This window comes from Pristis pectinata, chromosome 5 (assembly GCF_009764475.1).
Source record: "Pristis pectinata isolate sPriPec2 chromosome 5, sPriPec2.1.pri, whole genome shotgun sequence".
Lineage (NCBI taxonomy): Eukaryota > Metazoa > Chordata > Chondrichthyes > Rhinopristiformes > Pristidae > Pristis > Pristis pectinata.
Window position 1 is genome coordinate 111,735,568 of NC_067409.1, and position 20,384 is coordinate 111,755,951.

The following is a 20,384-nucleotide window of genomic DNA, read 5'->3' on the forward strand; positions in this document are numbered from 1 at the left end:
CTTTGAATGCTTTTTTTCTGAAAGAAAGCTTCATTTTAGTACTTCTTATTGAGGACAGTCATAAACACAGAACTTTTCTTGCAATGTTGGGATGTTAGGGAGGGATTAAGGAAGGTTTTGCACTTTTGTTAGAGGTGGTGTAGGAGGCATCAGGAAGCGCACCAGCAATGTTATGGGTGTGGAGGGGAATAAGATGGATCTGGAGATCGTCAGGGTAAGAGGGGAATTGGCTTAATGCAGAGGGTAGGGGTAAGAATTTAGTTGTGTATTTCACTTACCTTGTAGGTCTCCCCAGTCGGACTGCAGTAGTCAAACATGTGTTTATGGAAGTGTCCAGAAAGGAGTGCACGCAGCATAATGTGGTCAAAATTCCTCTGCAGTGCTCCAAGAGCATTGCCTGGGGAATAACATCTTCCTGCATGAACCTGACAACAGAAATCGCATCAGGGTCATAGGGCTGACAGGAAATATCTGGTCAGATTTTCCATGTGATACAAAACAACCCTGAATATTCACCCCCTCCACCAGCAGCATACCATAGCTGCATTATGTACCATTTCCAAATAGTACTGTAATGACTCTCCTAACTGCTCCGACAGCACTTCCCAAATCCATGATCGTTACCATTGAGGGGAGCAGATGCATGGAAATATAGAGAGGATTCCTTCCCAGTCGCACACCTTTCTGAAGGCTATTATTTCATAATCACTGGGTCCAGATCCTCAAACTCAGTTACTGAGAATACTGTGGGAGGCCCTTCGTCAGAAGGTCTACGATGATTTGAGAAGGTGGCTTACAACACCTCCTCAAGGGCAATTAGCGAGAGCAATAAATGCTGGCCTTGCCAATGAAGTCCACATTGTGTTAGGGTAAGGGAGGAGGTTTATAGAAACAAGTCCAAGACAGTGTGCAGTGAGGATGGCAAGAAGCACAGGCAGGTGAGAAATCAGGATAGTTTGCTGAACGATAGAAGTACAACAAAATCAATAGCAGATACTGGACTAAATGTACTATATTTAAATGCACGTGGCATTAGGAATAAAGTAGATGTCCTAGTGGCACAACTACAGGTTAATAAATACGACATTGTGGCAATCATCGAGTCATGGCTTTATGATGGATGTGATTGGGAACTGAATGTCTAGGGGTACACAGTGGATAGGAAGGATAGGCGGGTAGGCAGAGGGGGAGGTGTGGCCATGATGGTTAGTAGTGATATAAAATCAATAGAAAGGAAGGACATTGGGTCAGAAGAGGTGGAATCCTTATGGATGGAGCTAAGAAATAGCAAGGGTAAAAGGACAATAGTAGCAGTTATATATAGGCCCCCTAATAGCAGTCAGGAAGTGGATGATAAGTTGCAGTTTGAAATAGAAAAAGCGTGCCAGAGTGACAATGTGAAGATAATTATGGGGGATTTTAACATGAAGGTGGACTGGGAAATCCAGCAAGGCAGTAGATCTCAGGAGAGTGAGTTTGTGGAATGTCTATGGGATGGTTTTTTGGAGCAACTTGTTGATGAGCCCACCAGGGGATCGGCTGTTTTGGATTGGGTGCTGTGTAATGAACCAGAGGTGATTAGGGAACCAAAGGTAAAGGAACCACTGGGAACCAGTGATCACAATATGATTGAGTTCAGTTTCAAATTTGAGAAGGAGAAGCTGATAACTGGTGTATCGATATTTCAGTGGAACAAAGGAAATTACAATGGTATGAGAGAGGAATTGGCCCAAGTTGATTGGAAGAGTAAGCTAGGTGGAGGGACGGCAGAGCAGAAATGGAAGGAATTTCTACAAGAAATAAGGAAAATGCAGGATAGATATATTCCAAGAAAAAAGGTTTTGAATGGAAAGAAGGCACAAATGTGGATAACGAGAGAGGTGAAGGCTAAAATAAAAGCAAAAGGGAGGGCATACAAGGAAGCAAAAATTAGTGGGAAAACAGAAGACTGGGAAACTTTTAAAAACCTGCAGAAAGAAACTAAGAAGGTCGTTAGGAAAGAAAAGATGAATTATGAAAGGAAGTTGGCGGATAACATTCGAAAGGATACTAAGAGTTTTTTTTAAATGTATAAGGAGTAAAGAGAGACACGGGTTAATATAGGACCAATTGATAACGGTGCGGGAGAGATTATGATGGATGATAAAGAGATGGCAGAAAAACTAAATGAATATTTTGCATCGGTCTTCACTGTGGAGGACATCAGCAATATACCGGTTAGTCAGGGGTCTCACAGAATGGAACTAAATGGGCTAAAGACTGATAAGCCTCCCGGACCGGATGAGGTGCATCCCCGGGTTCTGAAGGAGGTGGCTTTAGAGATAGCGGAGGCATTGGTGATAATTTTCCAGGAATCGACAGACTCCGGCATGGTTCTGGAGGACTGGAGGGTCGCAGATGTAGTTCCACTGTATAAGAAAGGTGGGAGGCAGCATAAAGGAAATTACAGACCTATTAGTCTGACGTCAGTGGTGGGAAAGTTATTGGAATCGATCCTCAAGGATGGAGTTATGGAATACCTAGAGGTGCAAGGCAAGATAGGTCCTAGCCAACATGGTTTTGTGAAGGGAAGATCCTGCCTGACCAACCTATTGGAGTTTTTTGAAGAAATCACAGGTAGGGTGGATAAGGGAGAGGCGGTAGATGTTGTGTATTTAGATTTTCAAAAGGCCTTCGACAAGGTGCCACATAAGAGACTGATTAATAAGATGAGAGGTCATGGAATTACAGGTAGGATAACAGAATGGGTGGAGCATTGGCTGGTTGGCAGGAAGCAAAGGGTGGGAATAAAAGGATCTTGTTCTGGTTGGCTACCAGTTACTAGTGGTGTTCCGCAGGGGTCAGTGTTGGGGCCGCTTTTTACTTTGTACGTTAACGATTTGGATGATGGAGTAAATGGTTTCGTGGCTAAGTTTGCGGATGACACCAAGATAGGTGGAGGAGTAGAGAGTATTGAGGAGATAGGAAGGTTGCAGAGAGACCTAGACAGTTTAGGAGAATGGGAAAGGAAATGGCAGATGAGATTCAATGTTGAGAAATGTGCAGTTGTACACTTTGGAAACAGAAATAAATGGGCAGATTATTATCTAGAAGGATAGAAAATTCAAAGTACAGAAGTACAAAGGGACTTGGGGGTACTTGTGCAGGATACCTTAAAGGTTAACCACCAGGTCGGATCGGTGGTAAAGAAAGCGAATGCTATGTTGGCATTCATTTCGAGAGGTATAGTGTATAAAAGTAAGGAAGTGTTGGTGAGGCTCCACGGGGCACTAGTGAGGCCTCATTTGGAATACTGTGCATAGTTTTGGGCCCCATATCTTAGGAAGGATGTGCTGATGTTGGAGAGGGTTCAGAGGAGATTTACGAGGATTCCCGGAATGAAAGGGCTTACGTATGATGAGCGTTTGTCGGCTCTTGGACTGTACTCACTGGAGTACAGAAGAATGAGAAGGGACCTCATAGAGACATTTAAAATGTTGAAAGGACTGGACAGAGTAGATTTGGCTAGGCTGTTTCCCTTGGTGGGTGAGTCCAGGACCACAGGGCACAATCTTAGAATTAGAGGGTACAGGTTTAAAACAGAGATGAGGAGAAATTTCTTTAGCCAGAGGGTGGTGAATTTGTGGAATTCCTTGCCACATACAGCAGTGGAGGCCAGATCATTGGAGGCATTTAAGGAAGAGATAGATAGATATCTAAATAGTCGGGGTATCAAGGGATATGGGGATAAGGCTGGAAATTGGGGTTAGAATAGTGTGTTGGTTTTTTTCATGCCCCCTCCCCCCGAATTTCTCATTTCTTTTTCTTTTTTCCCTTTTCCTTAGAGCAGACTCGATGGGCCGAATGGCCTACTTCTGCTCCCTTGTCTTGTGATCTTGTGAAAAATATGTGAAAAAAAACCTCATCCTGAGATTATAGCTCCACGTTCTAGACTTGCCAGTAGAAAACATAACCCCACCCTGCACACCTTCTGGTGAATCATTGCTACATGGGCTCCAAGACTGTATATCCTCCCTCAGTAAAATATTCAAAGCTGTACACATTATTCAAGCTTCACCTCACCAAAGTTGTTGTGTGACTTCCTTACTCATCCACCAAGTCTTCATCATTTACAAGGGTACAGGCATGAACTTATCATGGCCAACAAAAAAGTACTGATACCACTTCTGGCAATGACTGCTCCATGGATTTAAAAGCTTTAATATAAGTTTCAGCTGGTCAAACATCTGGCCTACACTCCAGACACCAGATCCAGCCACACACCCAGCCCACATTCCTGACTAACCTTTCGAGTACAGGTACACAATTCCACTCTTTTGGTGCCTTTGGGAAAAGTTTGAAGTGGAGCCCTGGACAGATCTTGTGAGTACTTGGATCGTAAATCAACGACTAACAAGGGCATAATGTGCCCTCCATCCTCATTGCATTGAAGATCAATATTCCACTCCTTAATTAAATGTTGTGCCTAAAATGCTAAAGAAATACCTGCATGATGACACCCAGATCCCCCTTAACATCAACATTTAATTGTCCAAAGTGGATCATGTTACATTTCTCCTCCTTACACCCTGTGAAAGGTGTAAATTCAAATCACGTACCTTATTGACCAACCAAATGGAAAGATTGGATCATTGCTTCAAAAGAGCCAAGCCTAAATACTAATTTATTATTAATATACAATGCCTAAATAAATTTAAAGGTCTATGCTTAAAATCAGCATTTACTACTTTCAGAGGTTAATGCAATAAAATGCTTAAAAATCAATTCTAGCTAACTTTGGTTATTTGTAATTCCTAGCCATGGAATTGGACTCCAGGGCACCCAATGCTTGGGCACTATGTCTGGTGATTTGGCTCAAATGTGGGCAGGTGAACTTGAATTGGTGCTGGCCACTCAGAATGATGTCCAACTGCTGAAAAGTCCAGCTCATGAACAGAGCAGTTAACACAGGCTTGGCCCTTCAATCATTATATGCAAAAAGCAACACAGATTCAGCAGACTTGCTGCTTGCCCTCAACAGGCCATGGTAATCAGTCATCCTGCTCTCACTTCCTGTTTTTCCAGAGGTTTGAATTTAGGTCCCAAGGATTTGACTTCCAATATAAAGATGGTTTAACTATTTCATGCAGCTACTATGGTACAGAGATCCCATTCCTCCACAAACCTTCAGAAAGTTAATTCTCATTTTATCCTTCAGCGTTTCACATCAGACAAACACAGAACAGTACAGCACAGGAACAGGCCCTTCGGCCCACAATATTGTACCGAACTAATTAAATTAGTAATCAAATGCCCAACTAAACACTAATCCCTTCTGCCTACACAATGTCCATGTCCTTCCATTTCCTGCACATTCATGTGCATATCTAAGAGCCTCTTGAACGTCCACCACCACCCCAGGCAGTGCATTCCAGGCACCCACCACTCTCTGGCAAAAAAACTTGCCCCGCACACTCCTTTGAACTTATCCCCTCTCATTTTAAATGCATGCCCTCTGGTATTAGACATTTCATCCCTTGGAAAAAGATACTGGCTGTCTGTCTATGCCTCTCATAACCTTATAAACCTCTATCAGGTCTCCCCTCAGCCTCCCCTGCTCCAGAGAAAACAACCCAAGTTTGTCCAACATCTCCTGATAGCACATGTCCTCTAATCCAGGCAGCATCCTGGTGAACATCTTCTGTACCCTTTCCAAAGCCTCCACATCCTTCCTGTAGTGAGATGACCAGAATTGTATGCAATACTCCAGATGCAGCCTAACTAGAGGTTTAATAAAGCAGTGGCATAACTCTTGAACTCAATGCCTCGACTAATGAAGGCAAGCATGCCATATGTCTCCTTTAAGGCCCTATTAACCTGTGTAGCTACCTTCAGGGAGCTATGGACTTGGACCCCAAGATCCATCTGCTCACCAACACTGTCAAGGGTCTCTATCTGCCATTTCTCCGCCCATATCTGCAACTGATCTATAATCCCACTGTAGCCTTTGGCAATCTTCTACATTATCCACAACATCACCAATCTTCATATTGCCCGCAAATTTACTAAAACACCCATCTACTTTTTCATCCAGGTCAATTATATATTATCACAAGCAGCAGAGATTCCAGTACCGATCCCTGCGGAACACCATTAGTCACGGACCTCCAGCCAGAATAAGGCCCATCGACCACTACCCTGTCTTCTATGGGCAAGCGAATTCTGAATCCACACAGCCAATTCACCATGCAAGAGCCTCCCATGAGGGACCTTGATAAATGCCTTACTAAAATCATGTAGTGAACATCCACAGCTCTATCTTCATCGATCGCCATCGTCACATCCTCGAAAACCTCAATAAAGTTAGTAAGACGTGACTTGCCCCGCACAGAGCCATGCTGACTGTCCCTTTATAAAACCCTACACTGTGGTTTTCCAAATGCTCATCAATCCTGTCCCTAAGAATCCTCTCCAGTAACTTCCCTACCACTGATGTGAGACTCATCGGTCTATAGTTTCCAGGATTATCCCAATTACCCTTCCTGAATAATGGAACAACACTCCAATTATATTCATTGTCCAAAATATAATAGACTATAAGATTAACTGATCTATTGACTTTAGTAGTAATTAAGAATCTTTTGTTTTCCCTGATTTAAAAATCAATTTACTCACAATGAGGAACTTGACCCCATTATTAAAAACAGTTCAACGATAAACCTATTTTCATGCACGTATTAATAAAATGGCTCCAGTTTACCATTCCTAGGATTCATTAATAAATATTTATACGAAAGAAAAAAGCCACATTCTATTGCACTGGAGAAATTTTGTTTGTGGTCATGCAGGTGAATTTTGAGCACAGTAGAGACTCAAGAGACACTGGAAATCTGGAGCAAACCAAGATGCCGGAGGAACTCAGCGGGTCAGGCAGCATCTGCGGAGGGAGATGGACAGTCGATGTTTCGAGTCGAGACCCTTCATCAGGACTGGAAAGGAAGAGGGGAGACGGCCGGTATAAAAGGTGGGGGGGAAGGGGTGGAGCGAGAGCTGGGGGGGGTGATAGGCAGGTGAGGGAGGGGGAGAGCGGGAGGTGATAGGTGGAAGTGACAAAGGGCTGAAGAAGATGGAATCAGATGGGGGGGAGGGCAGTGGACCACTGAATAAAGGGAAGGAGGTGGGGAGGGGAACCGGAGGGAGGAATGTGTGGGTGACGGGCAGATCGAGAGGGCGAGGGAGAGGAAAGAGAGAGGGTGATGGGGCCGGTGGGATAAGGGAAAACAAAAGGGGGGACAGAGGGGAGTGGTTACCGGAAGTCAGAGAACTCTATGTTGATGCCGTCAGGTTGGAGACTGCCCAGGTGGAATATGAGGGGCTGTTCCTCTAATCTGTGTCTAGCTTCAACTTAAGAACCGGCAATTTGGAAAAACAGTACAATTTCAAATTAAATTTGTGCCCACTTTTCCAGCCAAGCATGGGGTCTAGTCAAACTTCCATCTCTAAAGACTTTTCCAAAACTACTACCATAAATGGACTGCACTCATACTTTGAGCAAAAACATAAGTTGTTTGCAGAGCAACACATTCACACATTTAAATATTTTGCACAGAATCTTAGTCAGACTGATGCCGTCACACTAGAATGTGTCTTCCCCTCTCAGCTTCTATTCTGAGTAACAATAAACTCAAGGCCTGGGCAACCCAGAATCTTCAAGTAAAGAATGGACTTAGAAATATTTCAATAGCATTAAATACCATTGTAAAGACAAACTTGAAAATTATTGTTGTAAATTCCATAACCTTTTCTATTGTGTTCTAATTCCATTTTGTGTCATGAAAGTCTCAACTAGCAAGGGGGACTATTTAACTGGGGTCAGGAATGTTATTAAGAAAGAAATCTAATTACCTACTCTTGACATGAAACAATATTACCTGAGGTAATAATAGTAATTACCTGAGGAAACAAGAATATCCTGAGGTGTCAGCATTGACTGACCTACATAGTGGTTGCAAGAATAGGTTAGAGACCAGCTATCCTGCAAAAGGAGGTTTACCTGTTGGATCCTTAAAGCCTTACCACCGACCACAAAGTACAAGTATGCCATGTGATGCAGTACTCTCCATTTGCCTGCACAAGCTCCAACAACACTCAAAATGTTCCCCATCATCCAGAACATGGCAGCTTTCTTGAATGGCACCTTACTCACTGCCCTAAACATACATTTCCTACAGCACTGTTGCATTGTTGTTGTAGCATGTGCCACTGCAACAGAAGCATAGGCATGCCATCTACATGCCATCTACAGTACATGTTTCCCACCAAGTCACACACTATTCTAACTTGGAAATATGTCTCTCATCCTTCATCATCACTGGGTCTAAATCCTGGAGCTCTCTATCAAAAAAACGCTGTGGCAATACCCTCAGCAGAAGGATGGCAACTGTTTAAGGTGGTAAGACACAACCACTACCTTCTCAAAGACAATGAGGAATATGCAATAAATGCTTACCTTGACATAAATATTTGTTTTGATATACTTAAATGAAATCTCCTTAGATAGAATGCAATTTCAACACATGTATTTTCAGGAATAATAGAGGTGTATGTTGATGCCTTGAGTAATCTGTTCATTGATGTTGGTCTTTGATTTAGTTATGGCAGCAAAAATGTCCTTTGGAGGAGAGCTTTCAATTTTACAGTTCTTTAAAGATCTCGGCAGAAGTATCCCATGGCTTTGGAAACTGAGCCACCCTATGGCGTGCATTTAAATCTGCTGCCTTTGCACACCTGAAGAAAAATTCACATTACACTTGGAGTCTCACGCCAATTTGACAAACAACTGGCAGAGAGCGTTTCCTGCTATTTTCAACAATATTGGGTTACAAACTGATGAAGTCAGAAGTAAGATGTTTTCAGTGTTTGACAGCACATCTGCAAAATGATGATATCTTTCCAGTTATTATTTATTCCCAATAAAACTGTAATTGCAATTCCTTTGATAATTATTGATAATTTGATCATTGGCCTGCTAGTGTCACATTGCCATATTGTATGACATTACCTTCTCTGCAAAGAACAGTAACGTAATAACCTTGAACATCACTGAGATACAATCCCAATTGTTTCAGCATCCGCACATAACCAAAGATTTTCACCACTCCTATAAATTTCCTCTCTACCCTCCATATGGCATTGATTTCTTTCCTAGAGTGGCTGGGGATTGCTCACAATATTCCAACTGCAAATAGTTTTTTTAAATAAGATTTAGTATAAATGTCCTGCTCTTAGGATGCACTGCTTTAGTACGTTGCTTTATCTCCTCACAGGCAGTTCCAAGTTATGTGCCATCACCAGTCCTGCCCCAAATACCCAATTACAAATGATTAATACATATCTGTAATACTAGTGGACTTCACTGTGAACCTCCTTGCAGTCTGAAAAATAGTCTTTCAGCACTGTTCTCTGCTTCATTCGTTGGTAATTTTGTACCCAAGCAGCCACTCTCCCTTTAATACCCATAACTTCCATCTTACTTCTTTCAATATGTGTAATTCTGCCAAATATCTTTCACAAGTCCACACGAACAGCAGGTTGATGGTTGTCATCAACTATCACACTGGCTGTACCTGTGCAGGCAAATGGAGGGTACTGCATCACATGGCATACTTGTACTTTGTGGTTGATGGCAGGTCAGCCTCCTTTCGCAGGATACCCTGCCTCTGACCTATTCTTGCAACCACTGTGCATGTGGCAAGGTAAGTCAATGCTGACACCACAGGTTGTTGATGGTGGGAGACTCAGTGAGGGTAATATTGTTTCATGTCAAGAGTAGGTAATTAGATTCCTTTTTTTAAAATTATGTCCCTGACCCCAATTAAATAGTCCCCTCTTGCTATTGATCACGAAGGGGTCGGTGCACATGCAGCTGTTTACATCAACAGTGCTGAGGTCGAGAGGGTTGAGAGCTTCAAGTTCCTAGGAGTGAACATCACCAATAGCCTGTCCTGGTCCAACCACGTTGATGCCACGGCCAAGAAAGCTCACCAGCGCCTCTACTTCCTCAGGATGCTAAAGAAATTTGGCATTTTCACTTTGACCCTCACCAATTTTTATCGATGCACCAGAGAAAGCATCTTATCTGGATGCATCTCATATGGCAACTGCTCTGCCCGTGACTGCAAGAAACTGCAGAGAGTTGTGGACACAGCTCAGCACATCATGGAAACCAGCCTCCCCTCCATGGACTCTGTCTACATTTCTCACTGCCTCAGTAAAGCAGCCAACATAATCAAAGACCACACCCACCCCAGACATTCTCTCTTCTCCCCCCTCCCATCGGGCAGAAGATACAAAAGCCTGAAAGCACGTACCACCAGGATCAAGGACAGCTTCTATCCCGCTGTTATAAGACTATCAAATGGTTCCCTAGCATGATAAGATGGACTCTTGACTTCACAATCTACCTCGCTATGACCTTGCACCTTATTGTCTGCCTGCACTGCACTTTCTCTGTAACTGTAACACTTTATTCTGCATTCTGTTATTGTTTAACCTTGTACTATACCTCAATGCACTGTGTAATGAATTGATTTGTATGAACGGTGTGCAAGACAAGTTTTCCATTGTACCTCGGTACATGTGACAATAATGTTCCAATTTACCTAGGCCCAGCCACGTGCATCATTTCCAAAACACTGAAGTTAATGACAGTGGTGAACACCATTCGTCGAGTATTAGAAAGGAAATCTCATCACTCACTTCACCACGCTCATCTCTGCAAAACCACCGCACCAATCCATCCCGGGATGGAAGATGTGCTGTTCTATGGCTCTGGTCCTGGACTTTCAGAGGGTCTCCAGTGATATACCTCATTCATTAGTGATCAACACTGGAGGTCTCAATGCAGCAACAACAGTGTCTGACACACAGATCTCAGCGTCCGCCCTATATAGCCAATACTTCGACTAGGTCTCCCACTTAAGTAGCACTGTCCTGGATGTGAAACCATCAGTGAGGCTGCTTGGCTCCAATGAAAGGCCATCAGACTGATATTCTTGACTCACTTCACCTCTTCCAGTGATACTACTTGACATGCAGGGTATTTCAAGTATTACCGGCTTTTATTAAATTTTATTATATTGGCTTCTCTGACCGCCATGCGATCTCAAATCAAAACCTATTACAATTGCAGTCACAAAAGTCAACAATGGAAGAGATTGTCAAGGGCTGTTCCTCTCACCTTTTATGCAGCCACACTAGGCCCCATCATCTGGCTCCAAAACCGGGACATCAATATATGGGTCACAACCAGCACCTTATGATTTGTACTTGTCCTTGAAGCAACAGATTGTATAGTCTCTTGGATCCACGATAAATTTCTCAAGGATTCAAAATAGACACAGCTCCATTTGGTGAGGATGCCAGTGTGGGTGTTACCAGGTGCATCAGAAATGTCCTCAGCGATAGTTTACCGTGTGAACTTGCTCATGTATTCCAGGAAGGTGCTTTGCTAAATTGGGCATCAGACCTTTAAATCTTAAGCATTGAAAACTGGCACCATGATGTACATAAAAATGTTTTAATGTTCAGGGTCTCATTCAAAGTGTGCGAGCCTCTTTAGCCACCAGCTTAAAGTTTATTTGATAATTGTATTTACCCTGGCCCAATGCTCAAATGCATCATCTTTTTCACCTGTTTGTCTGCACTGTGAAGCTCATCTGTACAAGTCAAAATGCTGGAACTCCTCACTGATTGAAAGAGTCCATGCAGAGTATACCTCAGTGTGGAGTGGTCCCAGGTGCTGAAAAATGTACAAGTTGATGCTTGAAGAGACTTGCTTTTGCTTTCTGTGGTTGATGAGGGATTCAGTTAGGACATCTCCTTGTGTCCATTCTAAAATTAAGTCTTGCCACAGGGAAGTCACCACTAGAAAATCTCTCTGCATGCCTTTCTCAACAATTGATTTGGAAATCCTTAAAACAGTGTCACATTTCTGCAAGTTTCAGGTACCAAGCCAATAAAAGATGAAAATTTAAGAAAATAAATGTTATAAAATTTAATGAAGTTCCTACAGCCGAAGCTCTACATTATTTGAGGCAAATTGTTAAGTTTTTAAACAGTGCTTCACCTCTTCAGTTTTCTGAAATGCATTCTGTGGAAGTTTCAAAAGCTGAAATGACTGTACTGATCTCTGCCTATGACTTGGAGCGTGGCATTAATTCGTATCGAGTCAAATGCTCAGACTGTTTGCTTCCAATTGCAAACCCACCCACTGGAGCAGTTGTTAGTTTGTGTTAGGAGCATTTGCGTACATCCATTTATCAAAATGATAAAAAAAAAACCTGAACAGGTTGCCAAGGTGATATCATTGGTGTAAAGAACAAGGTAAAAAGACTGAGGTTAGAGAATAAATCAATGTATCACAAAATGACAAATGGTTTTCGTGACTTATTGTTCATTAAATACAAGTTGAGAACAAAAATATCACCTTTATGCTTGGATTTAAGGTCAAACCACTGCTGTGACTGCACCATTATTTAATGGCTTGTGTTCCTAAATATATTTACCTGACTAAAGGAATTATTTAAATGAAAGAAGCTCTTTGGTATCTGCACACAAATCTTACCAGCAAATTCTGACTTCCCTGGGTACACAGTGACAGTGCATTGAGAGCAACACTGGCAGCTGGTTGGATAAGATAAGATATCTTTATTAGTCACATGTACATCAAAACACACAGTGAAATGCATCTTTGCGTAGAGTGTTCTGGGGGCAGCCCACAAGTGTCGTCACGCTTCTGGCACCAACATAGCACGCCCACAACTTCCTAACCCGTACGTCTTTTTGGAATATGGGAGGAAACTGGAGCGCCCGGAGGAAACCCATGCAGACACGGGGAGAACGTACAAACTCCTTACAGACAGTGGCCGGATTTGAACCCAGGTCACTGGTGGCCCAGATGAACTGGCGATTTGCTCTTTCAAAGCTTGGATAAGTTCCATCAGAAGAAAGCGTCACAGTTGGCCCATTAGATTTGTGGGAAAGACTATTACATGGCGATGGACAGTTGTGCAAAAACTCACATTTCTAGCCTTGCAAAGTATCCAGCTACAAGGCAAACTTCACACCCAAAGATGATGCAACATAACTCAGCCACACTTGGAGTATTGTGTGCAGTTCTACAGAAGGGAGGTGATTGCTCTGGGGAGAGTGCAGAGGAAAATCAGCAGCATGTTGCCTGGATTGGAAGAAAACGGATCTTACAGCAGTGTTGAGTTTTCTGATGGAGATTGCAAGGCCTCACTAAATCAGCGAGTTTCTAGAGGAACAAAGGACTGCAGATGCTGGAATCTAGCTGGATTCTACCCCTTTCTTTCCCTTTGACCCATCCCCCGGTGGATCTGCTCTCCCCTCCTCCCCCACACCTGCCTCTCACAATCTCTTACCCGCATCTACCTATCACCACCCTGTGCCCACCCCGCCTCCCCTCTTTTGTCCACCTATCACTGCTCTGCTTTTCCCTTCTATATGTTGGGCTTCCCCTTTTCCTATCTTCAGTCCTGAAGAAGGGTCCTGACCCCAAACGTTGACCGCCTGCTTTTCTCCACGGATGCTGCCTGGCCTGCTGAGTTCCTCCAGCATCTTCGAGCTTTTCAGCAAGTTTCTAACTTGCTCCTGAGTTAACTGTTTTTTGCAGCAAGGCTACTGATAAATTGGGCACGTGAGAACAGTAAGACAACTCCAGCGATGTCACCAGAAGGACAACAGATGCCGGAAATCTGAACCAACACACAACACGCTAGAGAAACTCAGTGGGTCAGACAGCAGCTATGAAAGGAAATGGACAGTTGACGTTTCAGTCCTGATGAAGGGTCTCAACCCCAGACATTGGTTGTACAAGGTTAATGGCAGGATTCTTAGCAGTGTGGAGGAACAGAGGGATCTTAGGGTCCAAGTCCATAGATCCCTCAAAGTTGCTGCGCAAGTTGATAGGGTGGTTAAGAAGGCGTATTGTGTGGATTGAGTTTAAGAGCCGTGAGGTAATGTTGCAGCTCTATAAAACTCTGGTTAGACCACACTTGGAGTCCTGTGTTCAGTTCTGGTCGCCTCATTATAAGAAGGACATGGAAGCTTTAGAGAGGGTGCAGCGGAGATTTACCAGGATGCTGCCTGGATTGGAGAGCATGTCTTATGAGGATAGGTTGAGTGAGCTTGGGCTTTTCTCTTTGGAGAGGAGGAGGATGAGAGGTGACTTGATAGAGGTGTATAAGATTATGAGGGGCATAGACAGAGTGGACAGCCAGCACCTTTTCCCCAGGGCAGCAATGGCCAATACCAGAGGACATCAGTTTCAAGTCAGAGGAGAAAGGTTTAGGGGAGATGTCAGCGGTAGGTTCTTTACACAGAGAGTGGTGGGTGTGTGGAACACACTGCTGGGGGTGGTGGTGGAGGCTGATACAACAGGGACATTTAAAAGGCTCCTAGGTAGGCACATGAATGTAAGAGAAATGGAGGGTTATGGGCTGTGCAGGAGGGAAGGGTTAGATTGATCATGGAGTAGGTGTTTATATAGGTCAGCACAACATCGTGGGCTGAAGGGTCTGTACTGTTCTATGTTTTATGTTGATGCTGCCTGACTCGCTGAGTTTCTCTAGCATTTTGTGTGTTACAACTGAAGTGATGTCACTGTTACCGCCCAGAGTTACAAGAAAGATGAAGTTAAGTCTGTCATCACAAAACAAGTTCTAATGTCCATTTTTGAATTTTCATATGTCTGGGAAATCAAATAGGGGTAGGACATATACAGTAAATGCACACTCACTATGGTTAAGAGGCATTTAGACTGAAAATTAAATAGCCAAGGCATCGAAGGATACTGTTCTAATGCAGGCAAATGGGATTAATGTTGATGGGTAAACAGGTCACCATCAACATGGTGGGCCGAAGGGCCTATCTCTGTGCTGTACTGCCCTATGACTCTATGCTTGTCTTAGCTGCCACACGTGATCTATGACTTAAGGTCACTCAAGAGACTATAACTGTAAATTGGTAAAAGGATTGTCAAGTTTGATTTTTATAGATGACAAGAACATAAAACGAAGAAATCAAGCTCCTGTTGAATTACTAACATTAGAAAACCTTGGGTTTGAATGAGGTAAAGAATCTCTACAATCAGAAAAAATTTGCTTCTTGGCACAATGACTGCTCTGAATGAATGGTTGGGCACAGATTGTGTTTAGTCTTAACTGATTGCATCTATAATTGTTTGTTATTGACCTCAGAGATGTTGAGAACTGTGGAACAACAGCCAGAGGGCTCATTTCCATTCCAAAATCCAATGAGTTTCAGATCTCTGCTCTGGTAATATAAAATTATGAATAATCAAAGACCCACATTTTTTCCTGTATCATCAGTCAACACAGAAGGATGCCATTCCCCCTGTGCCAGATGTTGGGGCAATCTCATCGAATCTCCCCCCTAATTTTCCAACCACCTACCTATATTTATAGTAACCAATTAACTTACCAACCAGCACACCCCTTGCACATCGGGGGAAGTGTGGTCTCAGGGATAAATTATAAACTCCACACAGACAGGACTGAATGTTCGCATTGAATCCAGGTCACTGGAGCTGTGAGCTATAAGCACGATCTGCTGTGCTGCTGTGATGCCTAGTTTTATTAAATTTAGAAACAGTAATAGATATTTAATATTTAAAGCCAGTGTTGGAATAATAAATCACTGTTGGGTTGGCTTCATTAAGGGTCAGCGGTGGAAAGGGCGAGCAGTTTCAAGTCCCTGGGCCTCAGAGGATCTATCCTGGGCCCAACACATTGATGCAGTCACGAAGAAGGCACGCCAGCGTCTCTACTTCGTTAGGAGTTTGAGGAGATTTGGTACGTCACCAAAGACTCTTGCAAATTTCTATAGATGTACAGTGGAGAGCATTCTGACTGGTTGCATCACCACCTGGTACGGAGGCTCCAATGTGCAGGATCGCAAGAGGCTGCAGCGGGTTGTAGACTCAGCCAGCTCCATCACGGGCACAACCCTCCCCACCATCGAGGACACCTTCAAGAGGTGATGCCTCAAGAAGGCGGCATCCATCACTAAGGACCCTCACCATCTGGGACATGCCCTCTTCTCATTACTACCATCGGGGCGGAGGTACAGGAGCCTGAAGACCCACACTCAATGATTCAGGAACAGCTTCTTCCTCTCCGCCATCAGATTTCTGAACGGTCCATGAACCCTACTTTGTTATTCCTTTCTTTTTGCACTATTTATTTATTTTGTAATTTAAAGATTTTTATGTCTTTGCACTGTACTGCTGCCACAAAACAACACATTTCACAACATACAGGTCAGTGATAATGAACCTGATTCTGATTCACCAATACTTTCACGCTCAAGAGGTGACAGTATGAATACCAGTCCCCATGAAAATCACCACCCAATGTTGACTCACCTTCTTGGAAACTGGTACTCACACTGATCCAGTCGAGTTCCCAGTCAATGGTATTGATGATAGGGGTGGAGGGCTCAGTGATAGTAATTGAAAGTCACGTGTAGTTGTTTAGATCCTCTTTTGGTAGTGTAGGGGGCAGGCATGGTAGGGTAGCGGTTAGCGTAACGGTATTACAGCGCCAGTGACCCGGGTTGAATTCCGGCCACTGTCTGCAAGGAGTTTGTAGGTTCTCCCCGTGTCTGCTCCGGTTCCCTCCAGGTGCTCCGGTTTCCTCCCGCATTCCAAAGACGTACGGGTTAGGAAGTTGTGGGCATGTTATGTTGGCGCCAGATACTTGCGGGCTGCCCCCAGAACACGCTATGCAAAAGATGCATTTCACTGTGTATTTCAACGTACGTGTGACTGATAAAGATGTCTTACTGGAGATGGTCATTGTCTAACATTTCTATGGCATGAATGTTATTAGCCATTTATCAGCCCTTGCCTGAACGTTGTCCTGGTCTTGCTGCATGCAGGTATGGACTGGTTCACTTACTGAGGAGTTGCAAATGTAATTGAACATAGTGGCTTAAATGTTACCCCTATTGTGGTTTTTTTTGTGTGTGAATTAGAGCAAAAAGCTTTCTCAACACAAGCTTCTATGCATGTAACATCACAGCGAGTTAAAGACATGAACCTCAATCCCCAACATACAAAGGACAGAGCTCTACTTGGGGAACACTAGCTTGCAAAATTACACCTGTTACTCAGTAGCCATGACATTTTGCACTTACATTCGTTTAATATACATTAGGCATTTCCTTTGTGCAATATCTTAATGTAGGTACTAATCCATTTATTTTAGTTGAATTAGTATCTTGTTAAAATTGCAGAAATAATTCTCACAAGTGTTTAAGCTTTCATGGGCCCATTCTCAGGCATACAAGTATATAAATTAATTGTAACAATCATTTCTACAATAGATATTTAAAGGAAAAAATCTTCATCGTTCCCAGAAGACACTAAATAATTCTGCAATCCCAAAAGGTTATGCAAACAAGCATCTGTTTACAGAAAAGGCTGACATTTCTATTGGAACATCAGTTTATCTGAAATGAGTTTCAAATGCCCTGAGGATCCATTTTAAATTAGTTTTCATATTAATCTTATTTAACAATGACATGCATGATTTAATTCAGTCATTAGGAATCATAGTTTATTGGATGCTGCTAACGATTTCACTGGGATTATATCTGCTTGCAGGAGTTTAATGCAAAGCATTAAATATAGCACTGAAGAGTTTAGTGAACAGAGTCACAAATAGCAACATAATTCCACTGAATGACCTTGACAATTTAGCATTGTGGCTCTACCTCAAGAAAGCACTTTGGTTCATTTTATCTCGATGCAAGAGATATGCCACGCTTTTGAAAATGTTCAGTCTTATTACATTCTCCATTCAGATGGTGAAAACCTCATCACAAGAATGATGTCAAGACCTTTTTGTTCTAGTTCACTTTCTGCTGCAAATGATCTATTAGGTTCCCTACAGCAATCCAAATTTAACATAGGTGGAAATTTGCAATCAAGAATACGTCAGGATAAGCAAATATACTGAAAGATGGGCCCTTTCATTGCTTGCAATATATTTTGTTTTAAAGCTTCTTCAAGACGAGCTGTAGTTTAATTGGCTTCAATGCTTAAAATTCAAGGCAAATTAAAGTAATTGATGAATATAAAATTGGTTTGTGTACATGCAAAATCTGATGGTATAAATAGAACTATGGATTGTAAGTTACAGGAAACAGTTTGGTCAATCATCAAACAAAATAGTGAAATACCTGGAGGAGTGCACTGTTCAATTTTAATCATTGTACTTGGGGGGGTGAGAAAAAGCATTCTCATAGTTCTGTATACATCTAAACCATATTGGAATAGAATACAGAAAATTCATTGGGGTAAGTAAATCCAAAACAAGTATTGGATGAAAAATATTTGTGGTTGAAAAGTAAATATTACTGTAAAATAAAGTTGATCAGCAATTCCTAACAGACCTCATTCACAAAGTGTTTGGTGAGATCACCTATCAGATTACTATGGGGGGCAAGGGAGGAGATCACTTTGGCTGTGACAGAGATTTTTAAGTCTTCACTGACCACAGGTGAGCTGTCAGATGACTGGAGGACAGTAAATGCAATACCTTTATTTAAGAAAGTCAGCGTCCCCAGCACATTCTCAGTAATGCAGAAAGAAAGCATTTCACTGTGTGTTTCGATATACATGTGACTAATGAATAAATATCTTATCTTAGTTACAGGCCTATGGGTCTAATGGTAGCAATGGGGAAGTTGAACAAACTTCTGATGGGCAGGATTAAACTGCACTTGGAAAAGCAACAAATAGTCAAGGATGGTCAACATCGTTTTGTTCGGGGAGTTTTTGTTATTGTATGACCAATTTGATTGAACTTCTCAAGGAGACAATGAGGGCAGTGCAGTTGATGTAGTTTCCATGAACTTCACTAAGGCCTTTGACAATGTCCCACATGATAGTCTATCCAAATGGTTTGAACCCATGGGTTCCAGGGCAAGTTGGATCCCAAACTGGCTGAGTAATAGGAGGCAGGAGAGAGATGGTGGGGAATTGCTTTAGTCTTTGGAAGACTACAGCCAGTGATGTATCACAGGGATCGATGGTGGGACCCAGCACTGTTGGTAAATGTGCATTAATGAGTTAGATATGAAGGTAGGAGGTATAATTGCAGGTGACATGAAAAATCGTTAGTATTATTGATAGTGAGGATAGTCAGAGGCTACAGGATGATATTGATCAGTTGGTCAGATGAGTGGATGGAATTTAATTCTGATTATTGCAACGTGATGCACTTTGTGAGGACTAATGAAAACAGGATATACTTAATGAATGGCAAGTCCCTAGGGAGTACTGAGAAACCTTGGTGTACCAGTCCAAGGATCCTTGAAGACGCAAGCACAGTTAGGTAACATAGTGAGAACATACTTGCCTTCATTAGCCAGAGCAGAGAATACAAGAGCAGAGAGATTATGGTACACCTTTATAAAATATTAGCTGAAGTACAGTGTACCATTCTGGTGGCTACACCGCTTGGAGCTTTTCCCTTATGAGGAGAGAGTAGATAGGCTGGGTTTGTTTTCCTTTACGTGGAGGGGGCTGAGGGTGGGGAGGGGGGAGAACCTGACAGACATATACAAGATTATAAGGGGTATAAAGAGGGGAGATAGTTGGAGACTTTCCCCCCTTGCTATCTAAGACTAGAGAGTTAGGTTTAGGATAAGGGGCAGGAAGTTTGGAAGAGATCTGAGGAAGAACCTTCTCACTCAGAGGGTCGTTGTAATCTGGAATGCACCGCCTGACAGGGTGGTGGATGCAGAAACTCATAACATTCAAAAAGCAGCTGGATGATCACTTGAATCACTATTACCCGGCACAGTAATCTACAGACCAAAAATTGAAAAATATCGATAGTCAGCGTGGATGTGGCGTACCAAAGGGTTAACTTCTGTGTCATAGACTCTGTCTAAGCACGAAAGCAAAGAGATATTGCCAAACATGTTAGACTACAACTAGAACTATGATCTAAGAAAAGACTTCAGGAAAGGGTGCGGTGTGCATGCACCCGTCTACATCAATGGTACTGACGTCGAGAGGGTTGAGAGCTTCAAGTTCCTGGGAGTGAACATCACCAACAGCCTGTCCTGGTCAAATCACGTAGATGCCACGGCCAAGAAAGCTCAACAGTGCCTCTACTTCCTCAGGAGGCTAAAGAAATTTGGTTTGTCCCCTTTGACTCTCACCAACTTTTACCGATGCACCATAGAAAGCATCCTATCTGGATGTATGATGGCTTGATACGGCAACTGCTCTGCCCAGGACCGCAAGAAGCTGCAGGGAGTTGTGGACACAGCCCAGCACATCAGGG